Raw genomic sequence first — 18,008 nt, forward strand, 5'->3', positions numbered from 1 at the left:
GGGTTTAACCGGTTCTTCAAACACCTTGCGTTCAAGCAACATTCCCTCCATATGACTGATTCTGGAATCCCTTTTGTACCTGTGTAGTCTCCACTAGCATAAACGTCTCTTTAAGTCACTTTTTCTTCATTTCTTGCTCATCACTACAGCATTTTCTCTACCTCAGGTTCTCATCTAAATGTTTTGTCTGCCAACAAATCTCATTCTGTTGTGTGTCCATACTGATTTCTGGTCTTAACCCAAGAACGAACTGTGACGCAAAACTCCCCATTTAGCCTTTTCCGGGATTTTTTTGTCCGCTATGCCGTTTCAACAAATGCAACAATTGTTCATAGAAAATATGATTGTTTTTCTTCTAGAGTAGTTCTATTTGTCTTCAACCAAGCCATATCCCTCTTTGGAACCTTTCCTTTTAAAAAGATAATGACCTCTTCGTACTTGGTTAGCACCACAGGTGAAGGTGCATGAGAGGTGCATGAGAACGCATCTCTTGGAGGCTCAGTCTGTGGCCATTACCCACCTATCTTACATTCAGGCCATAGACCACTTGGTTCTACAATATAAAAGAAATAATTATAGTCTGTCCACAAAACCTTTGACATTTTTACAATTTTGTCAACCTGTGTATATCACTGAGTGGGATTCTCTCTTAATTTCGGATAATTGTTTGCAAATGCTGCACGATTGCCTCGGTTGCATTGTACATAAACAGACCCTCCACCATATATCTCTCTCATTAGGAAAGGTAAAGCCTCATCTTAATCTGGGGGTACTGGTGGTGGCTTACCATTCGCTTTTGTAGTGTCTGATTATTTCTTTTTCTCTCCCTGTTTCTTTGCCCACTTGCTCTCTAATCTGTCACAGTCTCTCCATTTTCAGATGCACTTTACCAACTCTGCAATTTGTAATCTCATTTCTGAAGACCGCTTTGTCACTATAGCTCCATCCTCTATCTGTGTTCTGAAGGTTTTTTGTAACAGAACACTCTTGGAGAGATCCACCTCATATTTTTCTGCCTATTAAGATAATCTATCATGTGTGGCAGTGCACGCCTTGTGATTTCTTTACTCAAATATGTCAATTCATTTTCTTGATATTGATTCAAATGTAACATGTCTAGGCATCCTCTGATAATTCCTTCTAATTCCTACTTCATTTTTGGGTCATCTAGGGTCGCAATCTTTTCTGGCTAGCTAGTATCTCTGTTTTTCCCACCTTTTTATTTTCTTCAAGGCATGGAATTAAAATCCCATCATCAAATGGTCTTGTCTCTTCCTGTGCAATTAGTGTCGTAAAGACGATCCTCCTAGTTACTTTCAATGTTCAAAGTAAGTAAAATATTTTCTAAAGCTGACATATGCCGGGGCATTTTAGCGCTATAAGCAGTGCTGCCACTAGTAAGGAAAGAAGAGTTACATAGGCTTAGGGGTAAAGAGATATGTTTTGAGCGATTTCCTAAAAAAAGCCTGTCCAGTTGAGTTCTGAAGTAGGAAAACAGGGTATTCCAAAGTTTGCCCGCTAAGTGCGAGAGGCTCTGCCACGCCATTTGGCCTTCCTCACCATGGGATTAATGACCAGCCGAATGTTAGAAGACCTCACATCACATTGAGGGACATACCAGGCAAACGATTTCTGGAAGCCCTGCGGCCCGAGTCCTTGCAATGCCTTATGCCTTAAATTCGATTCTCTCTTGAACTGGCAACCAATGAAGATCATGGATGTTGTTTGATATAGAACTGAATTTTGGAATTTTCAACAGCAATCGAGCTGCAGCATTCTGCAGAGACTGACGTTTTGATTGCAGTTGTTGTCTATTCCTAGATAGAGAGCATTGCAGTAATCTAGCTTGGACAAAATCACCCTTTTTTGCATATCCAGTGGGATTAAAGGTAAAATCTTTCTTAGGATCTTTAGAAGATAAAAACATGAGGATGTGATATCATTGATCTGTTCTGAAAAACAGAGCTGGTTATCGAACAGTATACTAAGATTTTTCACTTTGTTGACTGGCTGGACGAGGACCAGAATCGTCAGGCTACCAGGAGTCATTTTAGAAAGTAAGATTGGTCCTAAACAATATTGTTATATCCTGCTTATCATAGTAAATGTATCTCAGTTTACCTAGCTCCTAGCTGGTCAGCCAGTGAGAGTGTTGTTGACAGTGGAATGCTTGAGTGCCTGTGTGGTGACAGTTGGAAGATGGGCTGAGCACCAGGCAGGCTACTCCTGGTGGGGCTGGAGAATAAGGATCACCAGGCCGATAGACAAATGTACATAATTACCATCCTTCAACATGAAGTCAATAAAGAAATACTTAAAATACAGCTCAGCTATGGCTGGTAAGATACAACATATATCACATCTGTTTTCTCTGTGTTTAGCTTTAAATAGTTCTCATGCATCCAGCTGGTAGTATGCGCCAGACAGCTGTTAAGTTGTCTGGCCATGGAATTTGCATCAGATGTAATATATACGAATATCTGCAAATCACCCACGTAGGTTATGGCAGAGAAACCATGAGATTGAATGCGTCTAGCCAAAGGCGTGTCATAGATGTTAAATAACATAGGGGACAGTGACGATTCTTGAGGTACCCCACATGGGAGGGAAAACATTTTGTGGTGAGGTCCAGGAAACAATCTGTGAGTTTTGTGATGTCGGTATGATTCCTGTTGCAGCTACTCCCCCTATGACATCTAAAACAGTAGGGTTTGGTATAATATTATTTGGTGCAGTTGCTGCAGGGATCCCTGAGAGTTGAGCTAATATGACGTGTGTCACAGGTGCAGTAACAGTCACAATAGAAACAGAAAGTCCTGGAGTTATTACCACAGGGGTTGCCTCAACAAGGGCAGTTGCAATTGGAAGTGCTAGAAGCATTCTTTTAATCTAATTTGTATTCGTGTCAACATGGGTTTTAGCCACTGTAGCACTAATGGTTGTAACACCCTCTGTACTTGTTGCAGGCGCGCCACATATGGTGGTGGATGTGAGGACAGCAAAGCATCTACAATGTCAGCCTCCAAATCACTATTGGTGTCTGTTTTTCTTGTAGCTTCCTCATCGTCATTTCCTTGTTTTAGGTTCTTTTTTGTCTTTTCTATTGCTATTGCTGGGTACATTCTATCTCCCTTGATATGCATTTCCTCCATCTCAGCAGTCCTTAATCACTTTGAGCATCTGCGTAATTTAGCACTGTTCTCTTTGCTCTATTCTGGTGTTTTTCTTTCTCTTTTGCATGAGCTGCTGCTCCCAAGCATGTAATGGTTCATACTGTGTTGGTCTAGGAGATGGGTTAATTTGTTCAAATTTTTCTTACGTTTTCAATAATCTTTAAATAAAATGTACCATATTGTGGAAATTTGAATGGTTTTCATTTTCAGTAATCTCGCACCATTGACAAAGCCACAAACATAACAAATGATTTATAGCAAACTGCACTGCACCTATCACTGATGAGTGCATAATTTTCTGAAAGAAAAGGATGCACGAGTATGGGGGATCAGCCACCATAATCCACCACATAGGAGGCAATGTCCTCAACAATATTAGAAAAAATTATAACCCAGTACTCCAAGCATCAAGTGAAAACAAGTCATATAATCTTTATCATAAACAATTAGTCCCAGCATGCATTGTTTTATGTAATGTAGGTAGTCCTCAGAGTAGTTTTAAAATTTCTTTATTCATGATCTTCTTTGATGAATGTTTTTTAATTCTAGGCATAGCCAACAGGTTTCTTTCCCCTTGGGACTTCTTCAGGACTGGATCCAAATTCTTTATTCGTGAACTGTACCCATATGTGATACATGTGGACACTACGCAGGATCGTAATTGGTCTACCTCCATATAAATCTTGAGTGGCACATATGACTACAGCTCACAAATAAAGAATTTGGATGCAGCACTAAAGAAATCCTACGGGGACCGTTGGTATAGTGTAACAAACTTCTGTATGTGCAAAACAGTCCAAGGAAATGTGTAAAATTGCTCTAAAAGTGTGTTCATGACATGGGGGAAGTCTTATAGTGAAAGGTGTAGAAAGAGGAACTGAACACAACGTCAGGATCGTATTAACTCGACACTTACTGCATTTATCAGACATCAAATTACTACGTCTTCATCAGGAGATGATTTTGATGGCTTACTGTACACTGAGAAGATTGCTGTCAACATGCATTGGACATGACATTATCTGTTGGAACTATCAAACTTATGCTAGAGATATTGTACATTTGCTGTGTAGTTGCAACCTGTTGTACTTTTAGGAAAACACCTTTGACATTATAAATATGTTCTTCAAGTTTTTCTCCTTTGTGGGCTGAAAATGTTCAACCCGAAACATCATGCCACCTGTGGGGCGTTCAAGGTATCTTATGTTTGCGCAAAAATGTGAGAACATGTAATTCAACTGCAACTTTGAATGGTTTCTCTTGTTTCATTTAATCCATATTGCCTTCTTGGTCGGGCGTGCACTGAGGCTTTCTTGTGAAATTTTGCACTAAAAAATGCTTGAAAATGTGCAAATAATTTCCACTTGGATTTATGGCAAAAAATGCATATCAATTTTAAAAAATGAGGTATCCCGTAAGCATGACTTAACCTCTGATTGCTGTGTGCCCGAGGGAACTTGTGTAGAAATATTTATTATACTATGACCGATATATTCCAATGCGGTACGTTTTAAAAGTGGTACAGCATTTAACATGCTTTAAGGAAAACATATTTGTTGCTGTTCCTTAAGGTACAGTCAATATAGAAAACAAAATGCAAAAGAGATTAAATAATTTGCGATTTCTCAAAAGTAGCACTAAAATGCCTAGCAATTGGACATCGCAAGCTGTACAATTGGCCAGCAGCATCACATCAAAAGAGATGCTTTCACTTATCTAAAGAAATGCTTTCACTTATGTATCACGAAAGCGTGAATTCTGAGATTTTCTAAATCCCAATTTGTAACTGTACATTGGAGGCACTAAATAAACCAACAGAATAGCCTGGGTTTCTATTTTTGATCAGCAGAGGTCAGTGTTGGCCAATAAAGTACGTCTTACACACTCTCTCTTAACTGTTATTAGAAACGGAGTTAATTGGGAATAGATGATAATGCTTAGCAAAATATTTATATTTTGATGACAAGGGTGCATTTCCATTCACATTGCATTTCAAAACAGTTTGTTGTGATATTATCTCTACAATGATAGTGATTTAGAATCGTGTTTTCAAGAGAAACGTGCCCAATGTATTAAAAAGTATATATGCATTTTAAAAGGTTTTCTTTTTACATTTCACACTGTAACAAATGAACATCCGCTTGGAAAACGCGAAACTCTTTAGAAAATACAGATAAAACATTCATATATATTATTTATGTTTCCTAATTTATATGCAAAATCAAACTACATTAAACTGCTCTTAAAATCTGTTTTCTTTTTCCATAATGCTGAATTTATACAGAAAAGTATTTGTTACTATGTGGTGTCTTGATTCCCAACAAGCGAACCCTCGCTAAGGGCACTAGAGTCTTTATTGGTGATGCTTGATTGAGGACAAACCTATTTTTTTATGTGAGAAGTTCTCTGCTCGGACTGCGGACTATCTTCAGGGCATATTATCAAGAAACGGCGTTAAAATGATCGCCGCTTTAGCGGCAGGAAACTGCTGCTAAAGCGGCGATAATGGGCTTAATAATATGCCCTTGTGAATTCCCATAGAAGCCCATGTTCTTGTGTGAACATAGGCTTCTTTTGGAATTCTCTACGTCGTATTGTCAAGCCCATTATCGGCGCTTTAGCAGCAGTTTCCTGCCGCTAAAGCGGCGATAATTTTAACGCCGTACTTGATAATATGCCCCCACATTAGTAAATTTACTAATAACTCGTACTTTGTGAAGAGCAAAAAAAATGTCACCGTATACAAAAGTGCAAAGTTTACGTTTGTGATTCACGTCCACAGTGTCTTGAGTTTGACGGTCTGTAGCAGATGTCTGGTCCCTTCAAGGGAATTCTGGGATCGAGTTCTCACCCTATGGTGGGTAGCAAACATCACCTGTTCTCATTGAATCATAGGTCGTACACCAGACAATACTAATCCCATATTTAGTAGTGGTTTGTGCTGGGTTTGCGTAACTTTTGTAACACAAACTAGACGCAAAGTGTTATGCTGAGTTTTACTATTCAACACAAATCAGGATTTGCCAATTTTTCCCAAAAGTAACGCAAAGATGCACTACTTTGCATCAAGGGGGCATTCCATGGGTGGTACATGAGCATTCTCATGCGATTAGCCATGGGTTTTAACACAAATTCCTATCCACGTTCCTAGACAGGGATTTGTGCCAAAATCTTACACCTCCTTGTTTCTCCTACTTTGGGTGCATGCTGCATCGTACACATTCAAAGCAGGAAAATAATAGTTTTTGTACAGTAAGGTCCCCTTCTAGTACAATAACTATTAAACTATTGTTTAGAGAAAGCACACATCCTGTGTATGTGGGCAAATGACAGCCTAAAGAATACCAGCGCTGGGAGAGAGAGAAAAACAACTCCATATCTAAGTAAATATGGTGGTGTTCTGCTCGATCCCTTTCACTAACAGTGGGTGAGCCACTGAAAGCTCAAGCCAGATTTTGAAGGTAACATTTTGTATTTTATATATTTTATATATACTGGCGTTCGCCCGTAGGTAGTTAATGTTAGGATCTCGTTTCTATTCAATAGCGTTTTTTCTTTTGCCTTTTTTTAAAATGGTGTAAATCGTTCAGTGGTACCAGAGAAATTAGAAAAAGAAAAGTTACGATATCTGAGAACCGAGGAGGATTTGGAAACCCTCCCGGGCACGAGCTTCACTCTGATTGGCTGTCAACACTCCAAACCAGGAAGTGTTGGCAGCCATCTTGAGACTCAGTAATTGAGTCACAAGAAAACAGTGAAAAAACCAGTAAGAAACAAGAAAAGGGGGCAGGATAGAAACTCCCTGACCCCCTAGGCCTGCTGAGATGATCCCACAGGGACCCCCAGGTAGCCCTAAAAAACATTTTTTTTTTTAAACGGCAGAATTCGCACTGGGTGCGCAAATCCTGCAGAGAAATTAAAATAAAACATGCTTCGTTATTGTTAAGCCCACAGGTGGGCCAGGTCCCGGGGGCAATCGCAAATTATTTATCCAGGGCCTGTGGGGTTCCCGCAGCTCTGGGGACTGCCACCTCCCCGGGGCTCTTTTTATTTAAAATAAAACATGCGTGTGGGGGGACTCAAGCCCCCCCACATGCCCCGGGGAACACCACCTCCCCAGGGCTTTGCAAACTAAACACGGGGGCACGCGCCCCCCCCCACTGCCCCGGAGAATGCCACCTCCCTGGAGGTAAGAGGTAGGCTAGTTGGACCCTAAAGGACCCCCAGCAGCAAAGTAGGCTCTCTTTATTTTCTTAAATTTGTGTGGGAGGCTTGAGCACCCCCACATGCCCCAGGGCCCACCGCCTTCCCGTGGCACTAAATATGGAAATTTGGGGGTCCATTATGGACCCCTAGCCCCAGGGACCACTACCTCCCCGGCGCTTTGTACTTGAAGGGAGGGGGACGTGTGGCTCCCTCCTGGAGCCCTTGATGGCTCCTACAAATTCCCGGGGTGCCCACCCCAGGATATTGCTGTTTGCTATATCAGGGCGGGAGCTCGGGTCCCGCCCTGTCATAGCAGACACTACTTTGCTTCATTAAAGCGAGAGCAGGAAAACCTACTCTTGCTTCAGTGAAGCAAAGCAGGATTGATTTTGAGCAAGGGGAGCTGCATGTCAGCAGCTCCCCTTGCTAAAAAGCAATGCTGCCTCCCGCAGGATGCAGGGAGCCGGCGGGACCGTGGGGGCATTGGAACTCCCCCCACAGTTCCCAACTTGAGGGCCGGCCCCGGGGAATAGAGTCCACAGGACCAGGAGTGGCCCAGGAGGGGTGGCACGCGGTCACCCCTCCTCTTTAATTTAAAAAAAAGAATGGCCTGGCCCCGGGGATGGGGTCCCCAGGGCAGAAATCGCCCTGGGTAGGGGGGCTGCGCGTCCCCCTCCTCAATAAAAGTTTTTTTTAATAATGGCCAAGCCCTGGGGGTTGGGGCCCCCTTCTTTATAAATATATGAAAAAAAGGAGGCCATGCCCCGGGGAATGGGTCCCCGGGGCTGAAATTGGCCTTGGGAAGGGGGCCACGCGGCCCCCTTCCCGTTCTTTTTTATTTACAAAAAAGGGGCCAAGCTCTGGGGGATGAGGTCCCCAGGGCCCCAAAAATAGTAAAAGAAGGATTGGCCACACAGCCCCCCTTCTAAACAAAAAAAAGAAAAAAAAAGCAGGCATTACGCCGGAGACCCCTCCCCCTCCCTTCACCACTGTGCAAACGCACCCCTGGCACGTTGCAAGTTAGGAAATTAAGTCCCAGTGAATACTGAGGGGTCCCTAGGGGCCAACTAGCCCACCAGATACCTCCAGTATGGGCCACAGAGGCCACACCCCCTTTCTCCACCACTCTACAAAAGCACCCCTGGCATGTTGTACATTGGGGGATTAAGTTCCCTTCAATCCTGAGGGTCCCTGGGGACCAATTATCCCATCAGGTACCTCCAGAAAGCACCACAGAGCTGTGTTGCAGAGAGGTGGTTTGATGCCATGCCCCTTTTTACACCACCCTGCAAACACGCCTCTTGGCAGACTGGTGCTGGGGCGATGAGGTCCTCATGTGTCCTGAGGACCTCAGGACACAAGTGGACTTCATCCCCTGAGCAGCAGTGCTCCAAAAGGCATGTTTCCAGGGTGGTGTAAAAAGGGGGTGTAGCCTTGAACCCCCTCTCTGAAATCCAGCTGTGTGGCGCTTACTGGAAGCACCTAGTGGGCTAGTTGGCCCCCAAGGACCCTCAGTATTCAAGGGGCTTAATACCCCAACTCAGAATGCGCCAGGGGGCGTATATGCAGAGTGGTAGAGAAAGGGGGTGTGGCATTTATCCACCTCTCAGCAATCCCACTGTGTGGGGCTTACTGGAGGTAAGAGGTAGGCTAGTTGGACCCTAAAGGACCCCCAGCAGCAAAGTAGACTTCAATCCCCCATTCAAAAGCGTGCCAGGGAGCGTATTTGTAGAGTGGTAGGCAAAGGGGCTTCAAAGTTAGCAATGCTGCTGTGTGGGGCTTACTGGAGGTAAAAGGAGGGGTAGTTGGCCCCAAGGATATCCTTGGGGGCCAACTACCCCTCTTGTTACCTCCAGTAAGTCCAGCACAATGGGATTGCTAAGACATCTTCGGAGGCCATGCCCCCTTTCTCCACCATTCTGCAAACGCGTCTCCTGGCAGACTACAGGATGGGGGATAAAGCCCAATTTACTCCTAAGGGACTTTGGGGACCAATAAGCCCTACTGGTACCACCTGTAAGCCCTAAGCACTGGAATTCCTGAGCACTGATCGGAGGCCCAGAACCCTGTCTCCACCATTCTGCAAACGCGACTACTAGTTAAAGAAGTGTTTGCAATGTAATAAGTTTTGCATTTGCAAGAATTAGAGCTATTGGCGTTGTAAATGCAAACGTTTTTTACTAATTTTTTTTGGAGTGGAGTGGATGTACGTTGTGTTTACTGGAATTATATGATATTTTGTACAGTGAAATTATGTGGATAGAAAGTATGTGGTATTTAATGTATGGGAATTATGTAGAGTGGGATTATGTGTTATGGAGAGTAATTATGTGTTCTGGGGTGGTAACCTCAGGTTTAGTTTTCCTCATTTCCATAGAAGCTCAACTATGAACTCAGTGAGACAAAAAAGATACAATCACTGAAGAGCACTTGTGGACCTAGTCAGAGGTATGAGCAGGGCCACTGGAATTATATGACTGTTTGGTTGCACCATCTTTCGCAAAACTATACATTTTTTGTATTAGCCACATTATTTATCATCTGCACACTAATCTGCAGATTTGAACAAAAAGACCCTTGTTTCTAGCTGAAACGGGTCAAATGTTGCCAAAAATGCAGTGACAAGTGTTACAGCGTGGTGGAAGGTGTTTGCAAACCTAGAATGATCACCTGTTACTTACTGCTAAATGTGGGTGTTAAATTGGTACTAATGGTGTGCAAGCCACTCTTGCTTCCCTCTGCGAGTCTGTTGCCTCTTTCTGCACCTCATTTGCTTCTTTCTGCACCTTTGTTATCTCTTTCTGCTCTCGTCTTCCCTCTCTCTGCACCTTTCCTGTCTGTTTTTGCATCTTTCAGCAATTCTCTTGGCTCTTTGTGCACTTCTCTTGCCTGTTTCTGCACCTCCCTTGCTTCTTTTTGCACCTCTGTTGGATCTTTCTGCACCTCACTTGCTCCTTTCCATACTTTTCTTGCCTCTTTCTGCACCCCTGTTGCTTCATTCTGCACTAACCATGCTTCTTTCTGCACCTTTCTTGCTTCTTTCTGCACCCCGGTTGTCTCTATATGTACCTCTTTCTGTACTTTTCTTGCCTTCTTCTGCACCTCTCTTCCCTCTTTCTGCATGTCTGTTGCCTCTTTCTGCACCTCATTTGCTTCTTTCTGCACCCTGTTGTCTCTTTCTACACTCGTCTTCCATCTTTCTGTACTTTTCGTGCCTGTTTTTGCATCTCACTTGCCCCTTTTTGCACTTTATTTGCTTCTTTCTACACCTCTGTTGCTTCTATCAGCAATTCTCTTTCCTCTTTGTACACTTTTCGTGCTTGTTTCTACACCCCTCTTGCCTCTTTCTGCACCTCTGTTGGCTCTTTCTGGACCTCACTTGCTCCTTTCTATACTTCCATGCCTCTTTCTGCACCTGTCTTGCTTCTTTCTGCACCCCTGTTGTCTCTTTATGTACCTCTTTTGCCCCTTTCTGCACTTTTCCTGCCTTTTTCTGCAGTTCTCTTCCGTCTTTCTGCACATCTGTTGCCTCTTTCTGCACTTTATTTTCTTCTTTCTGCACCTATGTTGTCTCTTTCTGAACCTTTCCTGCCTGTTTTTGCATCTCATTTGCCTCTTTCTGCACTTTTCTTCCTTCTGTCTACACCTCTGTTGCTTCTTTCAGCAATTCTCATGCCTCTTTGTGCACTTCTGTTGCCTGTTTCTGCACCTGTCTTGCCTCTTTAGGCACCTCTGTTGGCTCTTTCTGCACCTCACGTGCTCCTTTCTATACTTCTCAGGCTTCATTCTGCGCCCCTGTTTTCCCTTTGTGTACCTCTTTTGCCTCTTTCTGCACTTTTCTTGCCTTTTTCTGTAGTTCTTTTCTCTCTTTCTGCACGTCTGTTGCCTCTTTTTGTACCTCATTTGCTTCTTTCTGCACCCCTATTGTCTCTTTCTGCACTCGTCTTCCCTATTTCTGTACCTTTCTTGCCTGTTTTTGCATCTAACTTGCCTCTTTCTGCACTTTTCTTGCTTCTTTCTACACCTCTGTTGCTTCTTTCAGCAATTCTCTCGCCTCTTTGTGCACTTCTCTTGCCTGTTTCTGCACCTCTCTTGCCTCTTTTTGCACCTCTGTTGGGTCATTCTGTACTTCTCTTGCTTCTTCTGCACCTCACTTGCCTCTTTCGGCACTTCTCTTGCTTCTTTCTATACCTCTGATGCTTCTTTCAACAATTCTCTTGCTTGTTTCTGCACCTCTTTTGCAAATATCTGTATCCCTCTTGCCTCTTTCTGCACCCTCTTCCCTATTTGTCCACATTTTTTGCTACTTTCTGCACTACTCTTGCTTTTTATCAGCACTACTCTTGCTTCTTTCCGCACCACACTTGTATCTTTCTGCACTTCTCTTGCTTCTTTCTACTCCTCTGTTGCTTCTTTCAGCAATTCTCTTGCTTCTTTCTGCTCTTCTCTTCCTTCTTTTTGTACCTCCCTTTCCTCTTTTGGCACCTCTGTTGGTTCTTTCTGCACTGCCCTTGCTTCTTTCTGCAGCTCACTTGCCTCTTTCTGCATTTCTCTTGCTTCTTTCTACTCCTCTGTAGCTTTTTTCAGCAATTCTCTTGCTTCTTTCTGCACTTATCTTCCTTCTTTTTGTACCTCTCTTTCCTCTTTTTACACCTCTGTTGGTTCCTTCTGCACTGCTCTTGCTTCTTTCTGCACCTTGCTTGTCTCTTTCTGCACTTCTCTCGCTTCTTTCTACGCCTCTGTTGCTTCTTTCAGCAATTATTTTGTCTCTTTCTACACTTCTCTTCCTTCTTTTTTCACCCCTATTTTTGTACCTCTGTTGGGTCATTCTGCACTGCTCTTGCTTCTTTCTGTACCTCAATTGCCTCTTTCTGCACTTCTCTTGCGTCTTTCTATACCTTTGTTGCTTCTTTCAGCAATTCTCTTGCCTCTTTCTGTATCTCTTTTGCTAATTTCTGTTTCTCTCTTTCCTATTTCTGCACCTCTGACTTAGAGGTACTTTTAATCCCCCTGCCCTATTATGTACCAGGGCCTTACAGGGGCGGCCATGCCAATCCCAGGGGTACCCTAACCCATAGTGTACCCTAGTGTATGTAGGTGTTTTCACTGCATTCTAAGTGTCTTTCAGGATAGAACTGGCTCCGGGCCTGGTTAGTCAGAGTCAGTTACCACCAGTACCAGTCAGAAAAATGTTGTGGGTACAGGATGACTTTGCAACAAGGCCTCTTTCTGCACCTTTGTTGTTTCTTTGTGCATATCTCTTGCTTCTTTCTACACCTTTCTTTGTCTCTCTGGACTTCTGTTGCAACTTTCTGCATTTCTTTTGCTTCCTTCTGTGCATTTCTTCCTCTTTCTGCACATGCCCTACCTCTTTAGGAATAGTTGGAAATTAGCATTTAAAAAACCATACAAATTCACTGAAAAAAACATTAGTTTCAAGGACTTTATAGTCAGTTGATCAAGGAACAACCAAGGGCCTTGACTCTACTCAGTAAGGCTGAGTCAATATAGAGCAAACCAAAACAAGTGCCAGTACTGAACACTATTTCCCACTTACTAAATTACTGGTACCAATGCAAGTCTGTCACAGGTTCCAAGGAAAATCAATTTCAGATAAACTTTTTATTTTGAATCTTTAACCTGTTTTTCAATAAATTTATACACATACAAATATATGATCAATGAAACAGATACAACAAATACAAAAAAAATTACTTCACAATTGCACAACTTATCAAAAGACACCACAACCACTCAATTTTCTCATACATCCATTCAACATTCATTCCTGACACAAAACTAACTCCACACACTCACAGAGTCCACCAGAGGGTTAAGCCAAATCGATTCACAGACACACACTCGACTAACAAGTAGAACAGCCTCTCACTGATAAGTAAGGTAAGCAATTATTGCACCGATGGGGTGCGGGCATGTTGCCGTGGTTGCTTATTCCCTGATCAGAGTAGTAAGAGTATGTGTCTCTCTTTCATCCTTGGGGGCCAACTACCCCTCTTGTTACCTCCAGTAAGTCCCGCACAATGGGATTGCTAAGACATCTTCGGAGGCCATGCCCCCTTTCTCCACCATTCTGCAAACGCGTCTCCTGCCAGACTACAGGATGGGGGATAAAGCCCAATTTACTCCTAAGGGACTTTGGGGACCAATAAGCCCTACTGGTACCACCTGTAAGCCCTAAGCACTGGAATTCCTGAGCACTGATCGGAGGCACGGAACCCTGTCTCCACCATTCTGCAAACGCGACTACTAGTTAAAGAAGTGTTTGCAATGTAATAGGTTTTGCATTTGCAAGAATTAGAGCTATTGGCGTTGTAAATGCAAACGTTTTTTACTAATTTTTTTTGGAGTGGAGTGGATGTACGTTGTGTGTACTGGAATTATATGATATTTTGTACAGTGAAATTATGTGGATAGAAAGTATGTGGTATTTAATGTATGGGAATTATGTAGAGTGGGATTATGTGTTATGGAGAGTAATTATGTGTTCTGGAGTGGTAACCTCAGGTTTAGTTTTCCTCATTTCCATAGAAGCTCAACTATGAACTCAGTGAGACAAAAAAGATACAATCACTCAAGAGCACTTGTGGACCTAGTCAGAGGTATGAGCAGGGCCACTGGAATTATATGACTGTTTGGTTGCACCATCTTTCGCAAAACTATACATTTTTTGTATTAGCCACATTATTTATCATCTGCACACTAATCTGCAGATTTGAACAAAAAGACCCTTGTTTCTAGCTGAAACGGGTCAAATGTTGCCAAAAATGCAGTGACAAGTGTTACAGCGGGGTGGAAGGTGTTTGCAAACCTAGAATGATCACCTGTTACTTACTGCTAAATGTGGGTGTTAAATTGGTACTAATGGTGTGCAAGCCACTCTTGCTTCCCTCTGCGAGTCTGTTGCCTCTTTCTGCACCTCATTTGCTTCTTTCTGCACCCTTGTTATCTCTTTCTGCTCTCGTCTTCCCTCTCTCTGCACCTTTCCTGTCTGTTTTTGCATCTTTCAGCAATTCTCTTGGCTCTTTGTGCACTTCTCTTGCCTGTTTCTGCACCTCTCTTGCTTCTTTTTGCACCTCTGTTGGATCTTTCTGCACCTCACTTGCTCCTTTCTATACTTTTCTTGCCTCTTTCTGCACCCCTGTTGCTTCATTCTGCACTAACCATGCTTCTTTCTGCACCTTTCTTGCTTCTTTCTGCACCCCTGTTGTCTCTATATGTACCTCTTTCTGTACTTTTCTTGCCTTCTTCTGCACCTCTCTTTCTGCATGTCTGTTGCCTCTTTCTGCACCTCATTTGCTTCGTTCTGCACCCTGTTGTCTCTTTCTACACTCGTCTTCCATCTTTCTGTACTTTTCGTGCCTGTTTTTGCATCTCACTTGCCTCTTTTTGCACTTTATTTGCTTCTTTCTACACCTCTGTTGCTTCTATCAGCAATTCTCTTTCCTCTTTGTACACTTTTCGTGCTTGTTTCTACACCCCTCTTGCCTCTTTCTGCACCTCTGTTGGCTCTTTCTGGACCTCACTTGCTCCTTTCTACACTTCCATGCCTCTTTCTGCACCTGTCTTGCTTCTTTCTGCACCCCTGTTGTCTCTTTATGTACCTCTTTTGCCCCTTTCTGCACTTTTCCTGCCTTTTTCTGCAGTTCTCTTCCGTCTTTCTGCACATCTGTTGCCTCTTTCTGCACTTTATTTTCTTCTTTCTGCACCTATGTTGTCTCTTTCTGAACCTTTCCTGCCTGTTTTTGCATCTCATTTGCCTCTTTCTGCACTTTTCTTCCTTCTGTCTACACCTCTGTTGCTTCTTTCAGCAATTCTCATGCCTCTTTGTGCACTTCTCTTGCCTGTTTCTGTACCTGTCTTGCCTCTTTAGGCACCTCTGTTGGCTCTTTCTGCACCTCACTTGCTCCTTTCTATACTTCTCAGGCTTCTTTCTGCGCCCCTGTTTTCCCTTTGTGTACCTCTTTTGCCTCTTTCTGCACTTTTCTTGCCTTTTTCTGTAGTTCTTTTCTCTCTTTCTGCACGTCTGTTGCCTCTTTTTGTACCTCATTTGCTTCTTTCTGCACCCCTATTGTCTCTTTCTGCACTAGTCTTCCCTATTTCTGTACCTTTCTTGCCTGTTTTTGCATCTAACTTGCCTCTTTCTGCACTTTTCTTGCTTCTTTCTACACCTCTGTTGCTTCTTTCAGCAATCCTCTCGCCTCTTTGTGCACTTCTCTTGCCTGTTTCTGCACCTCTCTTGCCTCTTTTTGCACCTCTGTTGGGTCATTCTGTACTTCTCTTGCTTCTTCTGCACCTCACTTGCCTCTTTCGGCACTTCTCTTGCTTCTTTCTATACCTCTGATGCTTCTTTCAACAATTCTCTTGCTTGTTTCTGCACCTCTTTTGCAAATATCTGTATCCCTCTTGCCTCTTTCTACACCCTCTTCCCTATTTGTCCACATTTTTTGCTACTTTCTGCACTACTCGTGCTTTTTATCAGCACTACTCTTGCTTCTTTCCGCACCACACTTGTATCTTTCTGCACTTCTCTTGCTTCTTTCTACTCCTCTGTTGCTTTTTTCAGCAATTCTCTTGCTTCTTTCTGCTCTTCTCTTCCTTCTTTTTGTACCTCCCTTTCCTCTTTTGGCACCTCTGTTGGTTCTTTCTGCACTGCCCTTGCTTCTTTCTGCAGCTCACTTGCCTCTTTCTGCATTTCTCTTGCTTCTTTCTACTCCTCTGTAGCTTTTTTCAGCAATTCTCTTGCTTCTTTCTGCACTTATCTTCCTTCTTTTTGTACCACTCTTTCCTCTTTTTACACCTCTGTTGGTTCCTTCTGCACTGCTCTTGCTTCTTTCTGCACCTTGCTTGTCTCTTTCTGCACTTCTCTCGCTTCTTTCTACGCCTCTGTTGCTTCTTTCAGCAATTATTTTGTCTCTTTCTACACTTCTCTTCCTTCTTTTTTCACCCCTATTTTTGTACCTCTGTTGGGTCATTCTGCACTGCTCTTGCTTCTTTCTGCACCTCAATTGCCTCTTTCTGCACTTCTCTTGCGTCTTTCTATACCTCTGTTGCTTCTTTCAGCAATTCTCTTGCCTCTTTCTGTATCTCTTTTGCTAATTTCTGTTTCTCTCTTTCCTATTTCTGCACCTCTGACTTAGAGGTACTTTTAATCCCCCTGCCCTATTATGTACTAGGGCCTGTTGGACAGGCCCCATGAAGGGCTCGCTCCCTCCCCGCAGGACAGGGCCCGGGCCACCGTCAGCACCATTGCCCGGCCCAGCCGCCATCTTGGACACGGCACCACGCGGCCGCGCGGCCTCAGCCCGACCCCAACCCTGGGCCTGGCCAGGCCCCGACATCCCGGCACCACCCTCCACCCAGGAGGTGAACGGACCACTTGGCAGGTCAATGGGAGTAAGAAGTGTCGATGGCTCTCCCCCGCCAGGTGCCGAGCACCCCCAGCCTCCTCGGGCGCTGGCTCCACCCCCCTGCTTGGTGTCTGGACTCCCTCATCCCAGACCTCCCGACCTCCAAGAGCGAGGGTCCGGACATCAAAAGGGCGCCAGACCTATAACTGAGGCCGCCCCAGGACAGGAAGGCAGTTGTATCCTGGAGTCGAGAGACACCGCGACGAACTCATCCTTGACGGACTGCTGGCGCTGCCACAGCCCGGCCTTGTGAACTATTGTCCTGCCTGCTGGCGCTGCCACGGCCCTCTACAACCTCCATCCTCGTGGGACCTGCTGGCGCTGCCGCGGCCCTCTGCAACCTTCATCCTCGTGGGACCTGCTGGCGCTGCCGCGGCCCGTTGTAACCTTCATCCTTGTGGGACCTGCTGGCGCTGCCGCAGCCCGTTGCAACCTGCATTCTCGTGGGACCTGCTGGCGCTGCCGCGGCCCGTTGTAACCTTCATCCTCGTTGGGACCTGCTGGCGCTGCCGCGGCCCGTTGCCACCTACGACCTCTTCGGGACCTGCCGGCGCTGCCGCGGTCTGACCCATCCGAACACCGAGCTCGAGGATTGTGAGCTATCACCGTTACACCTCCGTACCCGTGGGTACCAAGACTGTCCCGCTACCCCCTTCCCTTACTAGAGACTAGAATTGAGAGGATCATCGTGTCCTGATCGCCCTGTATCGTACCACTCTACTACAAGAATTGCCTATAAAAGGTGTTACCCTGATCTTTGTGTGGTGTCCATCTGTGGGGGGGAAGTTACCTGTCTGTGCGATCACGGTGCTCGGCCGACCCTCCAGGTCCCCGTCTAACATTGGTGGCTAGCGGCGCGATCCGAACCAACGCGTACCGTACAGACAGTAACTCACCCTACGACTAAAACCACAATGACGACCAAAGAGAGCGGATCGGCGGAGAAGTTCCAGATGGAAAGGCTGGAAGAATACAACCACCGAGAGCTCAAACAATTTTGCATGGACTTAGGCATTGCTACCACCGGGCTAAGCACAAAAGAAGACTTCAAAAACGCCCTAGAGGCCTGGACAGAGACAAATACCGCAACCCCCCGGGACCCCGCAGCCCCGGAAGTCAACACCACCCGGACGGAAGAACGGAGAACAGGCCCTTCCCGTGAAGAGATCCAAGAGCGGGAAAAAAATAGATTACACGAGTT

Source organism: Lissotriton helveticus, chromosome 6, assembly GCF_964261635.1.
Source record: "Lissotriton helveticus chromosome 6, aLisHel1.1, whole genome shotgun sequence".
Classification (NCBI taxonomy): Eukaryota; Metazoa; Chordata; class Amphibia; order Caudata; family Salamandridae; genus Lissotriton; species Lissotriton helveticus.